Source organism: Equus asinus, chromosome 10 (genome assembly GCF_041296235.1).
Source record: "Equus asinus isolate D_3611 breed Donkey chromosome 10, EquAss-T2T_v2, whole genome shotgun sequence".
Lineage (NCBI taxonomy): Eukaryota > Metazoa > Chordata > Mammalia > Perissodactyla > Equidae > Equus > Equus asinus.
This window is the reverse complement of record NC_091799.1, coordinates 77,409,453-77,433,309: the sequence shown is the minus strand read 5'-3', so window position 1 is coordinate 77,433,309 and position 23,857 is coordinate 77,409,453. Positions and strand designations below refer to the sequence as shown.

At 40.2% G+C, this 23,857-nt stretch overlaps 1 protein-coding gene and 1 long non-coding RNA gene across 4 annotated transcripts in view; one reads left to right on the top strand and one right to left on the bottom strand.

Moving 5' to 3' along the window:
* LOC139046429 (uncharacterized) overlaps window positions 1-2,393 on the top strand; it is a 50,376-nt gene extending 47,983 nt beyond the window's left edge. For both annotated transcript variants that reach the window (XR_011506495.1, XR_011506496.1), the window contains exon 4: window positions 1,785-2,393. This is a non-coding gene — a long non-coding RNA (uncharacterized lncRNA). The remainder of the gene's footprint in view (window positions 1-1,784) is intronic.
* DAB2 (DAB adaptor protein 2) overlaps window positions 1-2,602 on the bottom strand; it is a 99,995-nt gene extending 97,393 nt beyond the window's left edge. Inside the window, exon 1 of one of the 2 annotated variants that reach the window (XM_014831215.3) lies at window positions 2,392-2,602. The gene's annotated coding sequence lies outside the window, so the exon portion shown is untranslated. The remainder of the gene's footprint in view (window positions 1-2,391) is intronic. The other variant, XM_070519732.1, reaches the window with a different exon arrangement.
* Window positions 2,603-23,857: the final 21,255 nt, after the last annotated feature.

Here is a 23,857-nt window from a genome sequence, read left to right as displayed (position 1 = left end):
GAATGGCATGATCCAACTTAAGTTTAATTGGGATCACTCTGTGCTGTGTGGAGAGTAAATGATGGGGATGAAGGCTTGACGCAGGAAACCAGCTAGGACGCTATTGGGATCATCGGCGCAGCTTTAGCAGAGGAGGTGGTGAGAAGCCGTCACTGCTGAAGCAAGAGCCGACAGACTTGGCTGAACTCACTGGATGAGGTTTGCGAGAGAAAGAAAAGAGCTGAGAATGACTGGAGGGTTTTTGGCCTGAGAAACTGGAAGGGTTGAGTGGACACCATTATGTGGTTATCCGAGAAATGCAATGTCTTGGTTCCAGAAATAAAGCTGCAAATTCAATCAATGGTAAAATTATTTTATTTGCATTGTACTCATTTAAAATGTGTAAATTTAATTTACCAGGGGCCGAGGTGACATCTACCATTACTTTTTCTGGAAATAATCAATTATCTAAAGAAATAAATCATAGAAACAAGACTTCAGAAAAAGATCCTTGGACAAGAATATGTATCAAAACTTACCAATTAGATTTTTAAGCAAGCATACTTTCCTGGCTCCATTGCAGACTTAAGCAAAGATAATGGCCAGGGTGGGTCCCAGGTTTGGGTATTTTTTTTTTTTTGAGGAAGATTAGCCCTGAGCTAACATCTGCCACCAATCCTCCTCTTTTCGCTGGGGAAGATTGGCCCTGAGCTAACATCTCTGTCCATCTTCCTCTACTTAATATGTGGGAGGCCTGCCACAGTATGACTTGATAAGCAGTGCATAGGTCCACACCTGGGATCCAAACCCACGAACCCAGGCCACCAAAGTGGAGCTCAAAAACTTAACCTCTATGCCACCAGGCTGCCCCAGTTTGGGTATTTCTGAAACATCTCCCTAGATGATTCCAATGCACAGGTCCTTAACCCCCAGCCTCAGCCTTCTCACTGCTAGCCCTTCTCAGTCTGGTGAGAACTGTTGTATTTTATGAAACTAGCTGATGTTTTAATTGCATGCAAAGCAATTGGAAATGGATTGTAAATTATAAACCACACTCTGGTTACATCTTTCATTCTTTAAAGTGGGTTCCTTCAGAATCTCTACCAGCGTACTGGAATTACAGTGCTCCAAGAAACTTTGAACTCGTCTAGTCCCATAAACAGACTTAATGGTGTGTGCTGAGGCTGACAAATTGACGAATGTTCATTGGAGCTCTGTGTTAAGAAATATACATTCTGAGGGTGCTTCTGGGGCTAATAGAAAGTTTACTGAGACACATGAGCAAAGCTGGCCATGAGAGCAGGATGGAGAGAGACTTTGCACATACCATGTATCTGCCAATCCTGTCCTAGTCTCAACCTTTCATTTCAGGGAACTTTGCCTGAGGCCTCATAGTTTGTCAATGGTCCCAGTGCTCCTTCCAGCACGCTCCACACATTAGGCCATCTCTGTCACTCTAGAAAATAAACACCTCGATACAAACATGCACACATATTTCTATGTATGATAAGAACTTGAATATTGAAACTCCATAGCTCACAATCCAGACTTTTCACTAATCTAGCCAGATCTGTATTACTGAGTTTTTACTATGTATGAGGGGCAATTTCCTTAAAGGAGACTTTCTGTTGTTTTTATTTGTTTCTTCCTTTCATTTTATTTTATTTTTAAAAATTTTATGATTTGGCACAAAGTAGAAACAAGGAAATAAAAACTATATTTTATAGACTACAGTGGAGTGAATTTACAGCTAACGCTATGATCCTCAAAAACTGGCATAAAGAATTTTTTCTTTCTGTCTCCAGGGGCATGGAATGTAAAGGAAATGGCTGAGCAGCAGCTGCAAACAATTACTAAGCATTTTCAACGGTCTTGTGAAATGCCATGAATTGAGAGCATCACTTCAGAAGCCTAGATTGCATCCTTTTGAAGAAATGCATCACCGTCCACCAGACCTAACTTCTGTCTGTCCTTGGCAAGGTTTACAGATTAGACTTTTACTGAGGCTCTGTCTTGTGACACCTTGAAATAAAGGTGTCTGTCTTTTTCTTCTTGACCTCTCTCTCCTTGCTTTGCTTTCCTTCTATCTTCCAGAATATATTTCTTACCATTCCTTTCGTTTTAGCACACCACAATTCGTCAGTGCAGAAACTGGCTGCTAGAGAACCAGAGCTCCATTCTGCACATGCAGGAGGAAATTTTCCTTTAGTCCTGTCCAACACAAGTGAGCTAATCATGAAATGCTGTCTGTATGAACTTTCCTATTATTGCGCTGGGGATTCCTGAGTTTTAGTGGACTAGAAGAGAGATTTTTCTGAAGAAACTTAACTCTTTAGACTAACATGTGAAATCTACAACAGAAAACACAACTAAAACATGCATAATAAGCAACGGTTGCCATAGTCAACTGACCTGTGTTCAGAGAGCAAATGCTTCGTGGGGGATGGGTAGCAGCAACAGGAGATGGAGGCCTGAAAGGAACTTCAGTGACTTAAGAGAAGACGGGATGGAAGACTGGATGGATTGATGGTACTCCAGGCCCATTTGTAGCTATCACACTAGGCTCTTGGTTACATAGTGGCCCCAAGTCACATCACAGATATCTGAGAAGGTCAGCAGTTATGGACTTACCCAGTCTTTTGTTAACAATTTACCTTTCTGTCATTGCCACAGTGAAAGAATAACTTTGCCCTGTAATTATTCAACCAAACGTGGACAGAATCTGGATGAGCATAAAACTGGCAGAGGCATTAGAAAAGACACTTTGATCTCTTGTCTTCTATATTTTAAAGGAGTAAATAATTGGATGAAATATAGACATTTTTCTGCCTGCCATATACTCAGGTGTCCTACAAGCAGGAAATAAGTCTGATAAGGGCCAGCTTTGTTGATTTCTAGAAGAAAGGGACTGGCTTTAAGTGTCAGGTTATAGCAACAGTGCCCTACTCCAAAGTTACAGCATGAGGAGTGGGAGAAAGAAGAGAGCAGAAGGTCTCCCTCTACCGGCCTCCTCCCTGCCTCCCTCCTCTCTGCCCACATCTTGCCCGCTTGGCATCAGACATTCTAACCCAACTTCAGAAACAGGCTGAAGGGGAGGAGAGTAGAGAGCAAAGCTTTGGAATCCTTGTCACTTCAACAGTGGGTGATTTCAGGTCTCAGGGTGAATTCCATGTTAAGGGAAATGATCCCTGTGCATTTCCTCCTCTTTGTACGACCAAAGCAAAATAAAATTTTCTGATGGTCCGTCCTCAAGTATGGAAAATATCCACGAGAATGTCATGTATTAAGTTTGAGCAAAGGAGTATTTGATTGTGAAAAGTCAAAAGTTGAACTTCAGGATACAACTGAGAAAGTGGAATGAAAGTGTTTAAATCGGATAATGAAAAACATGTAGTTATAAGTCTAAATTTAGGATTAGAAAAAAGTATTCCTATAACTTTGGGATGAATTATTAGGAAACATAAACATCCTAAACTGCAAACATCTGAAGCAAGGTTTTAGTTGCTGTTTGTCCTCTCTTTCAGCTCTCCCCTGTATTTTTACTAAAGAAAAGATATTTTTGTGCACACAGGGTGTCGCTTTCCAGTGGGCCACACGACAAAATCATCACCTTCATATGCTGGGTGGCCAGCAGTCTGCACAAAAACATGAATCCATTCTCACTTGAGGATTTTGGGTAAGGAATGATCTCTGGACTCATTTTTTCAAGTAGTCCACATTTTTAAATTTAATGGGCGATCCTTGTAAGAAGAAAATAAACATCTGCCCTATGGTTGTAGATGTTGTAAAGATTGGCAGAAAATGAACAAAAAAATAATTGGAGAAGTACAAGAAGTCCTACAACTGCTGAGATTTCTAGGGAGCCTGCCAAAAACTAGAACTGTTTACACTCAAGTAGCTAAGGCTGAGGATACTGCATTCTGATTGAAAGAAACCAAAGTCCCACATATGTCTAAGTCCTGTCCATTTCCGTCTTCTGTGGAGCCAGATCAGATGAAATACACACGCAGAGGGATTAGGTAAACTCTGCAACCTAATAGATTGCTGATAAAAACAAGAAAATAAGAAAGAATGAACGAGGGTTGTACGTAAGTAGTCAGATGAGTGAGTCACATGTAGAGATTGAGAAGCGTGAGTCCCTCACTTTTCAAAGACGCATTCCACTGCTTCTCTGGCATTATTCCTGGCTTTATAGACATTTTCAGAGAAGTTACCTATTATGTTAATATTTACAACTTGGTTAACCATGTTAACCAAGATGACTAGTTACTCTCAATATAGTTTTACATGTAGAGCCAGTTTAGATCTCTGAATTCCTTCCCAAGGAAAGTAACAGTGGAAGTAAATATGACGACCAATTTTGGCTGAGTTTGCCTTGTTCTGGGAAATAATTATGCTCCTAATCTTAGTAGTAAGTTTCCTAATTTTGGAATTTTCCTACATCAGATTTTTTTTCCCCCAAAGATTGGCACCTGAGTTAACATCTGTTGCCAATCCTTTTTTTTTTTCCCCCTTCTTCTTCTCTCCAAAGCCCCCCAGTACATAGTTGTATATTCTAGTTGTAAGTGCCTCTGGTTGTGCCATGTGGGACACCACCTCAGCTTGGCCTGATTAGCAGTGCCATCTCTGTGCCCTGGATCCAAACCAGTGAAACGCTGGGCCACTGAAGAAGAGAGCACAAACTTAATCACTTGGCCACGAGCCTGGCCCTCACATCAGATCTTTGATTCCTAAATGTCTTTCATTCCCATTCAATCACCAAGGATTTGATTCCCCCTTATGGATTCTAATTTTCACACATCAACTTGCTAGTCTTTTTAATTTTAAATTTCTTTCTTTTAAATGTTGAATTTTAAAATTGTAAAATAGGATGTACGTTCAGAAAAGAACAGAAAATCTAAAACTAGAGTTTAACCAAGTGATTATAAAGAGAACATCCATGCTACTATCACCCAGATCGGAAATACAAAACATACCCCACCTCAAAACCCCTTTCTTCTGCTCTTTCCTCATCATACATCTTATCACTCTACCTGTCATAACTTTTATGACATTCACTTATTTGATTTTCTTTATAGTTTTACTACCAGTATATGCATCCTCAAATAATATAGTTTTATTTGTCCTATTTTTGAACTTTATATCAAGGGAGCCATACTATAAATAGCCATTTTGTCTGGCTTCTTTTACTCAATACTGTGACTCACATTGTTGGTTAACTGTAGCCTCTCCATTTGTTTTGCTGTCTAGTATTCCAAGTATAAAGACAACCTGTGCTACGGTTGGTTAAGATTTGTGTTGTTTCCAGATTGGGGCTATTATGAGCTTGCTATGAGCATTCTTTTTCATGTGCCTGGAACACATGTCATGCATTTTTCTAAGGTATGTCCTTGCTAAGTGCTGGGTCAGACTGCTGTATCATAGCATACATAGCATACACGATGTTAGACTATTTTCCAAAGTCATACAAATTTATCTTCCCACCTACAGTGCGTGCATGTTTCTTCTGCTGCACATCCTGACCATCACTTGACATTGTGACACATTTTAGCTTTGCTCATCTATGTACTACCTCATCGTGGTTTTAATTTGCATTTTCCTGATTACCAAGGAGGTTGAGCTTCTTTTCATATGTTTACTGGCCATTTCATTCCCCTTTCTTTGTGATATGCCTCTTCAAGTCTTTTACCATTTTTCTATAAGGTTGTCTTTTTTCCTTATTGATTTGTAGGAGTTCTTTACATATTTTGAAATCTAGTGCTTTGTTGGAAATTATATGTGTATATATATGTATACATAATTACATATAAATTGGAGATTTTGTATATATAATTTGAGATCATATATTATATATAATTGGAAATCTATCTATCATCTATCTACCTATTTATCTATCTATATAAAATCTCCAATCTTTTCTTCAGTGAGGTTTAAGAACAGGAGGGTGAGTTGTATACCAATGTAATGATTGATATGGATTTAGAAGACAAAACAGTGTTAAGATCTGCACTGGCTTGATGTTAAAATTGTCTGCTTTCTTATTTACTATCATACTTGCAAATTCAGAGCATATGAAATCATTAGCGGAATAGCATTGTGCCTCGGAAGAATAAAAGGAGATTCTAAATCTAGAAGGGACCCTAAAGGTAAATATATCCCATCAAAAAATTCATGTTGCTGATTTAAAAATGTGGCTCAGCAGTGGTTCATAAAGTGCCCAAGGACTCACAAAAATGAAACACACGTCTTGACTCCTTCTCCAGTGCTCTTAAGAGTTGTTAAGTGTTAGGAAGAAATCTTCCTCCTACAATCACAGTTAGTATGAGTCTCCTCTTTGTGGATTACTCTGTAGAAACTGTTTTTAATATTAAAAAAAATCAGAGCCTCGAGGAGATGGAAGCAAATATAGTTGTTCTGTTGCTTCTTCTTTAAAACAGGAAATACTTGGGGAGAAAATGTCCCTTTTTTATTTCCAACAGAATGCTGGTTTTTCAAGCTTTCCGGATCAGGCTTCCTGCCTAGAGGGCTGGGGATCTTAATTCCAGAAATCTGCATTGTCGCTCCGATCCCGAAGCCATCTGTGGTCCACGGCTGCTGGCGGCCCGGTGCCCCCGATCATCCAAGCGTCCTCCCTTCTTGACTCCCAGGGCTTCAGGCCACAGGTTTACTCAGGGCTTCAGCGTTTGTGTTTGCTGGGCAGTCAGTCAAATGGAATCTTTCATGGCCACTCTGAATGCTCAGTGCCAGTGTCAGAGCTGGGCCCCAGAGGAGAGATGTAGGAAAGGACTAGGACTTGGTAGAGAGGAAGAAAGCTTAGAGAAACTGCAATTTTTCATTTTTCTTTTCATTTTGTTCTTTCAGGAGTTATTGGGTTTTCATGATGGCATTGATAGAAGGATTTGCTGTCTTAGGCTTGAGTCTTTACAAACAATGATTTATATGACGTTGAAAATGAAATAGAGTAATAAAATTAAATTTCAACTTGCTATATTTCCTAGAGCTTTGGATCTGGCAAAATGTAAGGGAAGCCCAAACTGACCATGACGAAATAATAAAGCAGTGTCGTTTTATAAAGCAAGCTTGCTATTGGGACATATAAATAGACAGAAATTGGCAGTTCTCTAAGTGTGGTCTAATGACCACTGTGGGCCACAAGGATCCTCCAGGTGGCATTTGGGCTGAGCTCTTGTAATTTAAGCATTTAAATACAAGCACATTTATACTTTGTAGTCCAGAATAGATCAGTTTATAACCCTCATTAACATCTCTTTAAAAACAGCATATCTCAATAATTTGGGTCAAGATATGTAGTCTATGATGCACTGTGTGGTATGGAAATGATCTGAAGGCCAGAAATGTGTAAGAAGCCCTTGAATCACGTGGATGGACCCTTTAGGTATCGGTTAACATCTATTACATGCACAACGTGTGCTAGGAACTGTCCCAGCTAGTCCTAGAAAATGATTTATTGCCCCCCCCCGCCCCCCGCAACTTATGATGGAAGGGAATGAGTTCTAGAAGGGTTAGGAATTTAGACTTTAATTCTTTTATTTTATGATCTTCTGAGTGTTTCACTTTTTTTTTCAGAAAACATGCATTTGTTTATTACATGTAAAATCTTTTAAAAATATAATGCTATCTAAAATTGAGTGTTTAGCCAGTATCCAACACCATTCTAAAGCCTTCCATAAACTAGCTCATTTATTATAATTAACAAAAAATACTAAGTTTAGTGCTGTTTTCCCCCCATTTTATAGCTGAGAAAACTGAGGCACATGGACGTTTCTGAGAGTCACACAATTAGTAAGTGATAGAGTCAGGATTTGATCTCAATTGGTCTGACTCCAGTGCCCTGCACTCATCTGAGACTTATACAGAGTTGGTTCCCTAAAGACTCTATATTTGGGGAAAAAAATCAGCAATACAGAAATTTAAAAAACGACAGCAAATGTAAGTCTACCATAATCAACGATGGATTCAGGAATGTTTGTGCAGACTCTAATTGGAAATAGAGAACAATGATCTTACACTCTCACAGGTCCATTTGGACACAGGACTGTGTCCAAAGGCTTATATCTGCATGTCACCCTGACATGGTTACGTCAAAGTGCCTTCCTGAGGGGAGCACACTGCTGAGACTCCAGTTCACTACCCAGAGCTGAGCAGCATTTCAGTGCCTCTCGGAGGCCTTGGATTCAAGTCATGAGCACAGGAAACAGTGAGTAACAGGTGCAGCAGAAGGATGAGCAGAACTCCTGAGCATACAGGCAGCCACACAGGGTGAAAGGCTGGCTGGTCAAGGCCGCCCCTGATGCTAAGCTCCATGAGGCAGCAAGGCCTCCCATGAAGCACTGCGGCTTCATCAGAGAAGGCTGTTGCAGGTGCAGAGTTTATCATGGGGATTGCTCATTCCTTGGGGTTCTCCTCTCTCCCCACCACTTCTCAGGTGGCTAGTAATCCACGTATGTCAGTCCTCTGGCTTGATATCTGAGAAACAATTTTTAAGAGTAACCTAGGAACCTAGGAGCATCTACCCACCCTCCTTAGAGGAAATCCCTAATGTACATTTTCTTGTTCATACATGAATAACGGAACAAAACAGCATGGGGTCTATTAAAAGCTTTCATAACATGGAAGAAGAGCATTGAAATCAAGGTGCTGTGGGAACTATAAGCACTTGCAGAAATGAGAATTCATTTTACAAGCACCTGCTTTGATTCTTAATGAAAATCAAGAGCATATGGACTCTATGAGCTAAGAGATTAAATATGAGATGATATGACAGCAGACTGGGATTTAAAAACAAAACAAAACTCTTCTGGCTGAGAGGCAGGCAGAAATAAATAGGGAACTGTAAATGCGAGAGGGAAGGATTGAGAGAAAACCACGCTGTGATCACAGGGTTACACTTACATTAGAAGAGAACTGGCACAGTGGAAACTGTAGGAAATAAATGGGGTGAGTTGGAGGACACAGCTGAGAATGTGTTCCAGAATCTGAAGGGCAAAGAGACAAAAATGATTTCAGAAGAGAATAGATATGAAAAACATAGAAGGAATCTCCAAATATGAATAATGGATGTCCCAGAGAAAGACAGCCGAATAGATGAGAGGGAGCAATGACAAATATAGTAGAAGAAAAAATGTGCCGAAGACAAATCTGATCCTGCAGGTTGACTGTCTTTTCCCATTTCTGGTAAACTCAGCTCAGACACCAATACTTCAAAGGGTTTCTCTTGTTCCTGCTGCTCAGGATCCATCTGCCTCCTTGAATTCTTCTGAAACTGGGAGGAGCTCTTAGTAGCATTAAGGGAGTGGAATTTAGATAAACAATAGAAAATAGAGGTGAGCTCTCAGACATGGGTTGTGCTCTAGAAAACTAAAGAGGGATACAATTAACATATAACATAGGGCCGGCCTGGTGGCACAGTACTTAAGTTTGTACATTTTGCTTTGGCAGCCCAGGGTTTGCCAGTTCGGATCCCAGGTGAGGACCTATGCACCACTTGTCAAGCCATGCTGTGGCAGGGGTCCCCCTACAAAAAATAGAGGAAGACAGGCAAGGATGTTAGCTCACAGCCAATCTTCCTCAGCAAAAAGAAGAGGATTGGCAGTGGATGTTAGCTCAGGGCTAATCTTCCTCAAAAAAAAAAAAGAACCATATAAAATAGATGGGCCCCTAGATGTTTGTGGATATATTAATAATCTAAGCACAAAAATTAATTGGAATCTTCCTTTTAGCTAAGAGAAGGGCGCAGGCCACACACTCAGAGGATTGGAGCGTGTGGTCCTGAGCCCGCCCCTGACTAAATGCACAGCCACACACTACAATTCAACCTCTCTTTGTCTCACTTGCTTCCCATATGAAACTAGAAGACAACTAGTAGCTGTCTCACCTACTGCAAATGGGGTTATGAGCATGTGAATGAAACCACACACATAAAAATTTCCCACAAGTGTAGATGTTCTTAGGAGCACAGGGACCAAGATGTCAAACCCAGTGACTGGACTACATCCGCATGTTGAAGGAACCACACCAGCTGATTTTCTGAGTAGCCTAAGTTTAAAAGCGAGATCTCTGCTTTGTGCATAAAACAATCTTCACTTGCTAAGAAAGAAGCAGACACTAACCTAAGCAATTGCGTTTCCACAGTTCCCACCGCATCAGATAAAAGTCATTAAACAGACATCGATCACGTAGAATAATAGAAACAGTCACAATAGTGGAAAGTGACTACAGGATCTTTGACTCCTGCTTTGAAAATAAACTTGTCAGATTTGCTTCATCATTTATTTTCCGTAATGTTTTCACTTCGCTTGATCAGCATTCACATACCAGCAGGAGACTATTACCTCAAAAGAAATAATAATGTGTTCCTCAAGATCTTCTCTTCATTGTACTTTATAATTTTATACTTCTCATAGGAGTACCTCACAGCAAAACTCAATACAAGAACAAAGAAATGGTGTTATAGAGAATATGTCTTTAAGTTACACTCAAGTGTTGCCTAGAACATTCCTAGAAGTCTCATAGACACACAGCTGCAAGAAGAGAGGTGGGCATGCTGTCATCTTTCTGGGTTCCAGGTCTATTACTCTTGGACAAGGGAGTCTATTATTGGAAGTCCATGTCTTCATGGACATAGTAACACTTTCAAAGAACTTTGGCTCTTGGGGCCATGGCCAAGGGCGGACAGCGGTTGTCCAATTCCTGAGAGTAACTCGGCTGACTAGGGCCAGGAGTAGGGCAAGGCCAGGGAGCCACTTGCCTCGGAAGTAAAATTTACAGAGTTCCAAAGAAACCTCAGTCACCCAGATAACTAATATTCGAATGCAACATTTTAGAGAATAAAAATTAAGGCAAACAATCCATAAGGAACAAAATCTGGAGGGAATCCGTCTCAACATTTCAAATAAAGAAAAGATCATAACATTATTTTATGGAGCTGAAATCAGATTGCCATGAACACAAGGTCTGTCTTGAAGGGCGGATAAAGTTAGGAAAGGACAGATGGAGGAGAGTGTGTAAGGAGGGCAGGAAAACACTACTTCTGACTGAGTGAGAGTGAATGGGGTTTTCAGATTGATTATTGGCATAAGCACCTCAGGAATTTTTTTTTTAATCTGTGGCTAAACAGAGCCACTGTCCAGTTACCAACCACTCTTTCCCAAAGCCTGGAATTTAGGAGGAGGTGGAGGGGGCACCGAGCTTCCTTGGCCTTCAAAGCATTTTAAACAGATTTGTTTGGAGCCAGCCATGTGCCTTCATGTCTGAGAGACTGGGGTTGATATTTAAGTGGATGCTAACCCAAGAGGATAAACGTTTATTCAAAAGGAAGAAACCAACCCTTAGCCACTCTTTTCCAATCCCTGATAGATGCTGGCCAGTGAACGTGGGTGGAGCAATGTTCCTCTCAAGAGGGAACAGTGAGCTCTTCTGGGGGTAGCTCTGCCGTCCTCATGCGTGGTTGCTGGCTGTGCAGCAGGCCATTTGGATAATATATGGGTGGCACACTGCCACGGCCCAGCAGGTCAGCTGCCAGGGCAGGGGGAAGAAGCCATTCTCCCACCTACTTCCAACCTAAAACAGTTATGATCGCCCTAGGCGTTCACTCCCTCTCCTTCCCTCAGCAAAGATGAGGGAGGTTGAGAGGAATACGATTAGTAAAAAACTACATTTCAAGCTGAGAAGTGAATAGATGATTCAACAGTCTTCCACATTCTTTCTACTGCCCTGCTACAAGTAACTGGCAGGGGTTTATTTTTCTTCTCCTGTTAAATTTAAGTGTGGGTTATATGGCTTTCTGGGTGGGCAGTTTATTCTTTGGTCCAGGTTCAGCTTTAGTTCATGTCTTAACACTGGAAAACATATGTGTGCTCCTAAATTAACATCTATTGTAAATATCCACTCAGACCAAAAGGTTTAGGATCAAACTTAGTGACAAGAGCCACAGTGATGTGCAAATCACTCTTTTAATAGGTGAAGAAGGAATGGTGGAATTGGAACTTGTACTTTGGCCTTGAGCAAGGGGAAGTCTGTGCTGGCCTTCCCATGTGCTGGAAGCCCCACTGCCTCCAAGCCTCAGATGAAACAACAAACTTGAATGTACATTCAATCACTGAAACTCATTCGATCACTCCCTCCTTCCCTTTCAACATGATAACACAGATCTGTCAGAATTGAATGACCCTCTACAGTAGATTGGGAAAAAGAATTTTTATAATCTTAAGCTAGGAAGGGCTTGTGGCTACTGTTCCTCACTCTCCATCTGGCACTCCTCTCTTCAAAGAAGCTTTGCCTGCCATAGTTGATGTATATTTCACGTGGCACTTTTATACTGCCTTGTATCCCAATTACTTGTGAATATGTTAACTATATGAATACATGTATATGAATTTCTAGAGGAGATCATTGAATTCTATTCATCCTGGAATTCCTTGCATAGTGCCTTGAATATAGTAAGTCCTTGTTAAAAGTGTGTTGAATGAATGAATAAAACTATAGTTTCATCAACTCAGGTTGGTCAACATATACTTAGGAAAATACAGTTTTTTAAAATTTGAGGCTTGTAGATTGTAATACTCCTCAAATTGACTTACATATTCAGTGCAATCCCTATCAAAATCCAATATAGCTTTTGCAGAAACTGACAAAGTGGTCATAAAACTTATATTGAGATGCAAGGTAGCCACATAGCTAAAACAATCTTGAAAGGAAACAAAGTTATGGGACTCACACTTCCCAATTTCAAAACTTACCACAAAACTACAGCAACCAAGACTATGTGGTACTGCCAAAAATATCGACATATAGATCAATGGAATAGAATTGATAATCCAGAAAGAAACCTTCACATTTACAGTCAATTGATTTTTGACAAAGGTACCAGACAATTCAATAGAGGAAAGAACAGTCTTTTCAACAAATGGAGTCGGGACAATTGGGTATCCACTGGTAAAAGACTGAAATTGGACTCCTACCTCACACCATATATAAAATTACCAAGTGGAGCAATGCTCTAAATGTGAGAGCTAAAACTATAAAATTCTTAGAAGAAAATGTAGGACTAAATCTTCCTGACGTTGGATTAAGCACTGTTTTTTTAGATATGATATCAAAAACATAAAGCAACAAAAGAAAAAGATAAATTAGATGTCTTCAGAATTAAAAACTTTCGTGCTTGATGTGCTTTACCACCAAGAAAGTGAAAAGACAAACCACAGAATGGTTTTTCAAGTCTTCTCACAAAGAAATGATTCTTGAAGCAAAACATCCTCTTCCAACTACAATGAAAATATTTCAACAGTGATACGATCCAGATTTGATGACAGTGTGGGGATGTAAGCGCTTTCATTCTCTGCTGCCATTTAACACAGTGCTCTGGCAGTGCTGATCAAAACTCTAGATGTTCCTTCTTTTTCTTTCAGAAAGTCTACCTCCATGAATCTACTCTACTAAAATGCTCACAAAAACATAAAAAGATTAATGTCCAAGGATGGCTCTTGAAGGATCATTTATGAGAGCAAATAAATGGAAACAACCCAAAGCCTATCAGAGGGAGAGGTCTAATAAATCATGGTATAGTCATCATTTCTAGGATAACTGTTTTCTTATTTCCATAGAAATGAAGTAAATCTGTATCAACTGACATCCAAAATTGTTTGCAATAAATAAAGACAAGTGAAAAAATTCATGATGCATGACAATATGTACAATGCCTTATTTTATAATAAACATAAAATAAAGCTGTGGTGTCCATTATTTCTCAAGAGATACTGAAATATTATTAATTAAATAAACACCTGCTGAAATTAATCTTGGCTCATGCTGTAGATCAGTGCTCATATGAGAAGCAGCTTAATCCCAAATAAAAATACGTGAAATTCAAATATTTGCCCTATTCTTGTTTGATTTGGCGCACATACTTGAAGCTGCTCTTTGCTTATTCTACCTAAGATGTCTTCAAACTTATACTCCGAATTTGGTGAATATTCATCCAGCCAATTGCATGGGATATGGTAATAGACTAATAGGCAGAAATATGGTTCAAATTTATAGATACGCACATATAATAACCTGGAAATGTCTATACCAAACGATTTTCAGTGGCTACCTCTTAGAGTATGGATAGAAACAAATGAAGAAATGAATGGGGGATAAAATTTTACCTTTTACTCTATCCTCTTCTATATTTGAATTTAATATTATACTTTCATAATTAAAAAGTAAAAAAAGTGTGGTAAATTTTACCTATATTAAAATAACTAAGGGATAAAAATGCAACTACATTTGGAAGATACATTTTTTTCAAAAAGAGTGTTGTTTGCTTTTTGAAACAATTTTACTTTTTTTCTTTCTATTCTGGAAGCACTCAAAAATTGGCCAATTCCTTGAACTCAGTTTTTGTCTCTATAGATTTCTTTCTTCCTAGTTAAGTAGGCTTGAGACAAACTAGTTTAAATTCCTCATATTTAAAAGCCTCCCATCTTGAAGTCTCTTACGTGCCTCATATTCTGCCTCTCTACCAGGATAGCATCTCATTTGTGTTCAACTTTTATACTCACTTTTCATTATTCTGTTGGTTGGCTAATAGAATTTCGTTTAAGATTACATGAAAAGATGTGCCAAATGGCGTGACCCATTCTTGGAAGTCTGGAGTGCTCCAACTTTTGAGACTTGCATCAAGTGTTTTCAGTATCACTTACTGTTTTATGTGTATGCTTGTCAAAAGCAATTACTCCTGATTCAGCAAAATTCAATGCTTTCTAACAAATGATCAGGAGGGTAAACAACTCATTTACATGGGGAGGTTTATATTTTCAGAATGCCTCAAGGGAACCTTTCCAAGAGGCCAGAGAGGAATTCAGCAAAAAGGAAACAGCAGGAGGATCCTGTATTTCTCTGCAATTCAGCAAGACTGGTTGCCAATACCAACATCATAACATTTTAGAGCTCAATTTTCCATATTTTGAAACTTCATACAGAGATTCCGTCAAGCAAGTCAGTCCGCTCTCAAACTCGACTTTGTCTGTTAGTTGCTGAACTTACTTCTTCATGGCACCTGAGCTCAGCTGCAAGTTTTATATGCTGAGAATAAATCGGAAACGATGGGGACTTGCCTTAACTCAGTGGTTCTTAGGCTTTGGCTCGCATCAGAATTGTCTGGAGGGTCTGTTAAAATGCAGTTTGCTGGGCCCAACCACAGAGCTTTTGATTCAGTGAGTCTGGGAGAGAGCCTGAGAATTTGCATTTCCAGCAAATTCTTAGGGGATGCTGCTGTGATTCTGGGCATCACATTTTGACAACCTTTGTATTAACTCTTTAGGCTACGAGGGCCCCAATGAAGAACTGAGTACTTTAGCTCACTGAAAGGTATCCTCCTGGCTCTCCAATGCTAAGGAACCTAAATACAAGTGACACAGTCTCTGAATCTGATTATTTTAAGAGGAGTAGAGAATGGTACATGTGGCTGCTGCTTTTCTAAAAGAACACATCTGAGTGCTGATGAAAATAACTCATTGGTGCCGAGGTGCTGATTCTCTTTTACACAGATGCTGATGATTTTGGTGTAAGCAACTTCTCTGACCTTTATTTGACACTATTGAATTAACCGGGGGGAGTGGAGACTCTAGACTTAAATGTGCTTCAGGATTTCACGATTCTAACACTCTAAAGCTAGTGGCTTCTAACTCTGTGCCAGTCCTTACTGAAATTGTCCATGGTCCCCCGGGAGAGAGTATAAACCAGAGGCAGATGCTTCTAAATCACTTCATTAGGCTTCTGATCAGATAGAGAGTTTTTTGGTCTTCAAAGCAAAATCTATCTAGTTCTGATTTATAATTCAGCAAAACTACTATACTCCAGATTGGTTTCTTCTGGTCTGGCAACTCTGCTAGTTAATTAGTAATCCTATTATTAATTAAAAATGAAAACTATTATTATTACAGCATAAACTGGAGCTGGGCCAGGAAAACTGGGACCATATAAATATCCAACTTAGTCAGCAATCCAGTGTGCCAGATGCAGAGTTAATTGTTTTACATATGCTTAAATGTTCTCTTTTTACTATGTTTTCTTGAAATAGGCAGAACTTTTATTTTATCACCAATTTTAGTCAAATTGATTTTCAACTGAATCATCCTTGTTGGCATGGTTTTCTAGAAAGCTGAGGTTTGCCTTATGAGAAGCCAAAAGCAACTCCAATTTTTGCTTAAAACATCACTTAGAGTTGGAGGAGACTGTATGAGCCTTCTCTCCATACATGCTTGGGTTACAAGAGGAATACCAATTCATTTTAGCTGGGAATTTGGGAAATTATAAAATTGGAGCATATTATTAAATTAATAATGGTATTTAGTATTTATAAATGTTTTCATAGCCTTTAATAGCTTTTTGATCATTTAAGCATTCCTGTAAAAACCCAATTGTCATTCCCATTTTACAGTTAAGATAGATGAAACATCAAGAAGTAAAGGAGTTTCCTTAGGCCCCAAAACAGCTACCTTGTAATAGAGAAAGAGAGAGAAAGCGGAATGGGAGAGAAGGGGATGGAGGGAGAGACAGCTGGGACTGGAGTTGAGGTTCTCTCACTCTTCCTTGGTTGGTAATAACACGGTGGAAAGAATGCACTTTCTAGTCAAATACAGCTGGTTTGGATTCTAGCTCTTATCCTTACTAGCCACGTGACACTAAGCAAATTACTTAATCTCTCTGAGCCTCAGTTTAGTTATCTGTAAAATGGGGCTGTTGTCTTCTCCTTACTTCACACAGTTACTGCAAAGATTAGAGGTAATTTATGTAAAGAACCAAGTACATAAGTACTCAAAGACCCCGATTGCTATTAGCGCATATCGAATAATGGGGTTACAGGCTATAGGTTCTGTGGGGCCAAAAAGCACATCTCCCTTGCTGACTGTATCCCCAGAATCTAGCATGGTGCCTAGCACAGACAAGACGGTCATTGAATATGCGTTGAATGATTAATGCACCACAAATAGGACCTACTTGTCATTTAATTAGTCTCATGACTTGACATGACCATCCTTATCTGGATTTTAAAATGCACAAGAGGCCATTCCTGTGGCCTGATCATATCTGCTTGGAAGTGAAACCAGGGGATCCTGATAGAGATCATTTACCAGATGTCATGCTCTCTCCCAAAAACAGAGAATAATAAATTGCAAAAAAAATAATAAAAATAAAAATAAAAAATAATAAAAAAATAATAATAAATAAATTTTACTTGGAAACCTGGTGGAGATGGAAGTAGAAAAGCTTGTGGGTACAATCCTGAGCTATTCCAGAAAACCCAAATAGATCCCCAGTTCTGGGATGGGAATGCATGGCCCAATGTTCACTGATGTGGAACAGACCCTGTGTCAAGATTTCTGAAGCCCAGTCCAGTAAGAGCAAGTCATGTCTTCAGCTTGTGTGCAAGTGTTTGTATTCACTCATAGATGCACATGAAGTATTCAGAGTAGTACATGGGGAGGAACCTCTCTCTAAGATAGATTTCGGAATGTGCCTGGTGCCCATCCCTCAACTGGTAGCCAAAAATTATCAAGTATGAAGTAAATATATGGGCTTTAGTGCTGGACAAGTCTGGATTTGAAATCCAGCTCTGGTACTTCTATCTCTTTTTCCTGTGCAAGTTACCTAACCTTCCTAAGCCTCAATGTACTCATCCATTAAAGGGGGAAATAATAGAACATAGACACCTAATAGGGTTGTGGGTGTTAAATGTGATAACACATGTAAAACACCTGGCATAGATGAAACACTTGATAAGTACTGACTATTTTTATTATTATGTAGGAAATTGGAAATGGTCCTGAGCATGCTGCACTGATCAGGGAGGCCTGCTTAGAGCTCAGGGTAGAGGACCTTCAGGTGGGTGGACAAAGGGGAATTGGTGAGTGTCAAAAAGCAGAGAGAGATAAGGGCTACCCAAACTCATTTTCATCTATTTAACAATTTTGCTTGAGGATAACTCTGAAGGTGATGAATATCAGTGAAAACTACCATAGTTATTCAACGTGACCAATTGGTATTATCTAGTTTTTTACTGCTCTGCAAAATCAGGATTGGCTTGAAATGTGTGTTTCTTTGCATACCTTTGCAATGACAACGTAAGAAAAATGCCAGAATGGGCTCAAAAATAATCCTCCTTCTGGGTTCTTGCTGACGAAGTTTACCATCACCATCCATCTTGCTGATGATGTTGCAACTTGTGTTTTTTCACTTTCTCTCTCTTGACCACAGACAAACATAGAGTTTATCAGTTCTGATCCCTCTGGCTTCTAGACATCTAGCGATCCCCACATGACATTCTTTCCCCTCATCCAGGAAAAGTGGGCTGATAGCCTCGCCCACACAAAGGTGTTAGTGATGAGTATACTATTTCTCTCAAAGGATTTTCAATTTGAAAAAAAAAAAATGCCTGGGGATACTATTTCTCTCAAAGGATTTTCAATTTGAAAAAAAAAAAATGCCTGGGAAGACTAGTCCTTATCTCAAAGGGATGAATATTTAATGATGAAATTTCAGGCTTTGTAGTACACAGGAACGAGCGTGCACTGAGGTAAGAACAAGATATAAGCTGGGGAAAAAAACTAGCATGGTTTCTCCTCATTCCTACTACTTTCCCCCATCTCTATACATCTCTGCCATCCCCTATTCTAGATGTCACATTCAACTATTGGAAGGAAAATTCACAAATGCACAGAGTTTGGAATGGGCGTATGGATAAATATATTTAAGAAACATTGACATGCAATTGTTTGATTCAATATATTAAAATTAAAAGATTAGGGTAGAGCACAGGCAGGATCATTTTATATGGTTGTGATGTATTTCTGTGCAGATTCTAATAAGTAAATGACAACACACTTAACTCCAAAATAGACACTTTGAATTAAGATCCCAAACAGTCATTTTCTTAGCCATTAGACGTGGGCATCAATTCTCAGGCAGGACTTTCAAGGGAATTAAGGTACTATACAGTATAGTCTATGAGGGTGGAGACCTCACATGTTTCCTGTAGAGACTATAATACCGGACATGGTACCTGACACATGGTACAACCTCAATAAAGATTTGTTCAATAACAAATGTTTTGCACAAACTTTGGTTATGCTGATGCTTATATCGACAGAGAGTGGTGGACCTTAAAATGTCTTGCTCATGTCAACTGCTGGAGCGAGCATAACTGACTGAGGGTCTCAGGTGCTGTCCCTCTGGATCCATCACCGTGTTTGTGTTGAGGTTACACTTCCTAAGACCTGCTCCTAGCCGACGACTGAGCACAGGGTGTGTGTTGGGGGGTGGGGGGTGCAATACAGGCCAATTGCTGTGACGCACAGGACTTTCCACCAGGCCCAAGGAGTTCCCATTGACGGGGCCAAACTTTTCTTGGAACTGTACTGCCATCTGCAACTCTTCTACCCAATCTTCCTTTTTTTCCTCTCTCCTTCCACTGATAGCACACCTGCATCCCCATCTTAAGGATCTCCTTGCCTTTTTCTACTTCCTCCCCCAGTAAATCTCTTGCACCTCTAATTCTGTCTTGGCATCTACTTCTAAGCAATCCTGAAAACAATTGAAGATATACAGGGGCTAAGTTACAAAGAGACATGGAAAGGTCTACTCTATGAACAGTTCAAATTTAGTCTGTGTAAATCCAGCCCTGCAGTTTGTTTTTTAAAAAATGACTAAGTAAATACATTTTTACTATATCAAAATTATCATTAGTCTCACTCAAGTTTACTTGGTGGCAATCTTTTTTCTTAGAAACATCTTCTCTTCCATTATCATAAGAAGGTCACCCAATAGATTTGAAATGAGAAAACTATTGATCTGAATACACGTTGGGAAGCAACAAATGCATTTATAGCACCCCTACAATATCAGATTTAAATAAAAACCCATCCACTGTGAGTTAAAAAAGTGTTAAGCTTTTTGCCTAATTTCCTGTCACAGAATCCAGTATCATCTGATGTGCTGGGCATGTGAACTAAAGCTTAGTTTTACAGTTGGGCTTAACATCCCCACTTTGGGTGGTTTCTGACATAGTGATATGACTAATATACTATAAAAATGGGAAAATCATTTGCAATTTGAATGTCTACCTAATTTTGACACTTAATTGTATAACCAATCTTACATGAACCAAGACTTGTTGGCCACGTGAAAGGTCTTATATTTCCTACAGAATGCTTATTTCCAGATAAACTTTGTTCAGTGCAGAGCACAAGGTAGGCATTAAATATCTACTTGTAGATGATTACATGAAAAAATCGATTACTAAGATATAGAAACAGATTCAAATGGACATTTTAGTATTTAGGTCAAGATGTCTTCAGTAGACACAGTTTGTTAATAAAAACCAACAACTGAAATGCAAAAGACGATATTTGCTCTTAAACTTAAAAATGATCCTTTCCAGCAGGCAGGGAGGGCCATTACCCCGAGGGCTCGTCCTGCCAAGTCCACGTCGTTCCCAGGGATCTCACGGCAGCCAGCTAGCACAGTCATGAAGTGGAATAACATTTCCTGGAATGGGATGGAAAGGCCTCCTTTTGGATGACTGGAGGGTGATTCACAGGACCAATTTATAAAATTTTCACAGGATCTCAAACTCTTCCTTGTTTTGAAAAACATACATATTTTTACACACAGGGCAAAAAAAGACAAAGGGGGGACATGGATGATTCCAGTTGTCCCTAGTGATTTCAAGGCAGACCCTGTGGTTGCTGTTTTTTTTAATGTAGTCCGAAGGCTAAAGGAAGCAAAATCCACCAGCTGTGAAAATGACTAAGTGCTCACTGTGTGCAAAGGTATTAACCATGTGACTCCTGCACTTTGCTGGTTAAAGAAAACAATGTGGGTTTTTTCTTCATGTCCATGTGTGTGCACGTGTGTGTCTTGCGCTTGGTCGGGTTTGCTCTTGGCCTAGGTCTGCCGCAGCTCCGGTTTCAGTTCTAGGCAGCCATGGACAATTTGCCTTTGTATTCTGCTTGGAAGCTCTGCCGATAAAGGTGTTTAAAGGGCTCAGGTGCTGACAAGCTGGGTGCTGTCAGTATCTGGGATTACAGGAAATCCATCAAATTACAGAGCTGCTTTCACTCCACAATGTGTAGCAAGGAAATGAACGTAAATCATTGTCCTCTTTCCTTGTCCTTCTGTCACTGGCAGTCCAAGCCCCTTCTTGAAACTGATTCAGTATTAATTCTATATGCTAACGTTTATCAAATACTTAGTGCTATTACTATACATGACAAATAATTTGAATTTGTTTTTCCTTTAAATGTTACAAATTTAAGGTCTTACTTTTAAAATTATAAACTCCCTTCCCTCTGCGTCCTGACCCCAGCACAAACACATAACCACACCCAGGCTACGAAAGCCTGAGATATAACCTGGATCTTTATTATACTCCCATCAGTAATGATTCTCCCATTTTGGTGTATATTAGAATCATGGAGTGAGGTGAGTGTTGTTAAAAATATAGACTCCTAGGTCCCTACTCCAAAAGTCCTAAATCAGGATGTTTAGGAGCAGATATCTGTATCTTCTACACCAAAGTCTGAGAATGATGGACATGTTAATTCTCTAACGTGGTCTCTATCCAAATACAATAGACTTCCGTCTCTCTTTTAAAGCCCTTCCTCCTATCACTCTGCCCTCTGTCACCAGCTATTTCGTGAGCAGTCATCTTAGCTAGCCTGTGGCTCTGTGGTGTTTCTCCTGCTTCCCTTAGGTCCCTTTGAGCGTGTCTGGTTGAGGCCTTTGTTGTAAACACATTCTATGACTGGTATCTATACTCATACCTGTGCCCAGAGTGCTCATTTACTCTCCTATTGCTGACTCCCATTGCTGTCAAAGCCCCTGCTGCGGGTTCCTCTCTCTGTAGAACCTGCTGACACATGAGTCCAGAAAAATCTTACCAAGTAAAGTGATAACTGCTGTCCCGATCTGCTGGCTCTTCAAATTGCCAGCTCTGTGATGATGATGAAATTGCTGATCTGTTTCCCTATCTATATAACACATACATTTCTAAAATTCTTTCCTACTCTAAAATTCTGTGCTTCTGGACAGCTAGTAATTGTCTGTACTTTACCCCATTGGATTATCAGACTATCCCACAGCAGCTGTTTGGGCTCATATGATTTCCCAATCTGTCTGTTGGCCGCCTGTTTGGGAGGTGTCCCTGTCCCCTGGGACAGAACTCAGCAGAAATAGCATCTGGGGGTGTGGCTAGTTAGCTACAGGAGGTCAGAGAGAAGGATACACTACCCAGAGATGGGAGAGTGAAGCCCAAATGACAAATGGGGTAATGGAATGAACATTTGGGTAGTCTGGACTAGAGGAGGCATAGGCAGGTCTAAATCCAAAAAGCAAACACCCTTTAAGAATGAAAAGAACTTCAAATATTATGAACAAATATTGGGGGTGGTGTTTACAAGAGAGACGTTTGGGGAGTCCAGGTCACTGGCAGGTATACTCAGATCTAAATCCCAAAAACCAAGCTCATTTGAGAACCAAAGGGATGTCACAAACAAAATTTGAGGGGTGGTTGCAAGAGAGTATCAGTAAAAGTAATGCAAATTCAGAGTTGGCGGGCAATGGCCTCTGATTCAGGCTTCTCCCTAAGACACTAACTGTGCTTGCTACCTTTCCCTACAGGCAAAGCAGAGTTCAGCCTATGTTCTCAGCCCACTCAGGCCTTGGACTAGTCTGGCCAAAGCATTCAGTGTAACAGGAGGTTTGGGCCCACCGGTGGATAGTGCGTGAGATCAGGCTTGCTCTGGTTCCAGCTCCTGGGGTTTGTGGTTGGGAAGTGAGATGGCTTGGATGAGGTGCAGCCATCCTCTCCTTACTTCTGCTATATCTGCCTAGTTCCCCTGACTGCCCTTCTGCTTTGGTCCCTGATATTTACCTCAGTTCCTGGAGAACTCCCAGGAGTTCTCCTGGAGTTTGCCAGTTGACTTGATTGGAGATTTGTACTAGTTTCCGAGGCCTTCCCTAACAATGTCCCACAAAACTAGTGGCTTCAACAATGGAAATTGGTTGGCTTACTGTTTTGGAGGCTGGAAGTCTGAGGTCAAGGTTTTAGTAGGGTTGTTTACTTCTGTGGACTATGAGAGAGAAATCTGTTCCACACCTCTCTCCTACCTTCTGGTGATGTGTTGGCAACCTTTAGTGTTCCTTGGTTTCTGCTACCTTACTCCCATCTCTGCCTTTGTTCTCACATAGCATTCTCCCCGTGTGTGTGTGTGTGTGTGTGTGTGTGTGTCCAAATTTCCCCTTTTCATAAAGATGCCAGTCATACTGGATTAGGGGCTCTACTCCAGTAGTGCTCATTTTAACTTCGCAGTTACATCTGCAATGACCTTACTTCAAAATAAGGCCACAGTCTCAGATACTGGGGGTAGGACTTCAATATGTGAATGAAGGGGGGCACAATTCAACCCGTAACAGGCTTTTTACCTAGTCTTTACTAACCTATTCTTCTTGTAGCTGCATCTTCCTACCTTCATCCCTGGCTGTTGACAGGACCTGAGTTTAAACCAGATAGACCACCTGGAATCATGATACTGATTGCTGGTCACCTGACTTCAGAAAACACCCCATTCTAGAATCCTGACGCCATGCTCTGTTTACCAAATCAGACCCCCATAGATAGCAATGCTGACCCAGGAAAAGGTGGAGTGTACCTGGAAACTTGGAATCCGTGCTTTTACCTGTTTCCTCTCCCCTGTTTTGAGGCCCGTCCTGTGGACAGGTTAGCACTCTCCACCTTCCTATGTTTCTCAGTGCCTTCTTCTCCACCTAGCCATATACTCTTTTCTAGACAGCTCTGTGCAGGCAATATCTTGGG